The sequence below is a fragment of the Morone saxatilis genome, unplaced genomic scaffold (assembly GCF_004916995.1).
Source record: "Morone saxatilis isolate NCDOM2014 unplaced genomic scaffold, NCSU_SB_2.0 Contig11, whole genome shotgun sequence".
Classification (NCBI taxonomy): Eukaryota; Metazoa; Chordata; class Actinopteri; family Moronidae; genus Morone; species Morone saxatilis.
The window spans coordinates 491649-492700 of NW_023339663.1; positions in this window are offsets into that span (position 1 = coordinate 491649).

The window sequence follows — 1052 nt, forward strand, 5'->3', positions numbered from 1 at the left end:
TATTTATTTTTATTTTTATTTAAGTTTGGACTGTTATTTTGTAAGGTTGGTCTTTTATTTACAGTGTGCTAACCGATGTGTCCATATAATCTGATTAAGAACAGTTTAGTGGTGATTTTAAGGAATTCAATACGTCACAAAATGATCATTGATAGTTTATTTTCTTTCGTCCCCATAATGCTAACATGCTAAACATTATATCTGCTACACTTTAGCATGTTATCAGGCTGATGCTAGCATTTAGCTCAGAGCGCCACGGTGTGAGCGTTCCGCCTCTTTTCAGTGAGTTTATTGATTGTTTGTGTTGTTTGTGGAGCTGCATGCACTTCATGTCTTTAGAGAAATGCATTCTGGGACAATCACATCCCTTAAACTTCCCCCAAAGAACCTCCTTAAAAATCCTTCTAACCTCAAGGACTCTCAGCTCCTCCTCCAGGATCCTTGGACTTATGAATGTGTTGTGGTTGTAGGGACTCCCCTCGACCTCATTAGGACCCTGAAAGTGGTCGGTGGACTGTAAACGTCCCCTTTTGTTACTGCAGGACCGTTTCCAGAAACAGTCCCGGCTCTGTGTTACGGTATGTTTCAGGACCACCATACAGTGGGGTCCTGACCCGGTCCCCATGTCACAATTCACTGGCTGTGATTCAGACTGTCAGCTCCCAGCGACTGTAGTTGCAGAACATTTCCAACAAATCCTTAATTAGACCACAAAATCCAAAGCTTGTAACTCCGAACGCTTAAAACTGGTCCCAGCGGATCCTAAAGTTCTGTATCTGGGTCGATCTTTACCTCGCGGGGTGTTCAGGTCTCATTAGCCGAGTTTGGGAGCTGGAACCACTTTATCTAAATAAGTTGTAACGTAGAGAACATCCCATCAACCATGAACCAGCTTGAATTTCTCCAACGGGAGAATTAATAAAGGTATATTTCATCTTATCTCCTAATAATCCCATATCAGTAAGGGAAGGAAACAAGAATTCCTTTTATTGGTCGGCACATGTTTCACATCCAGACAAACAAAAAACCCTCTCGGACCCATAACCCAAACC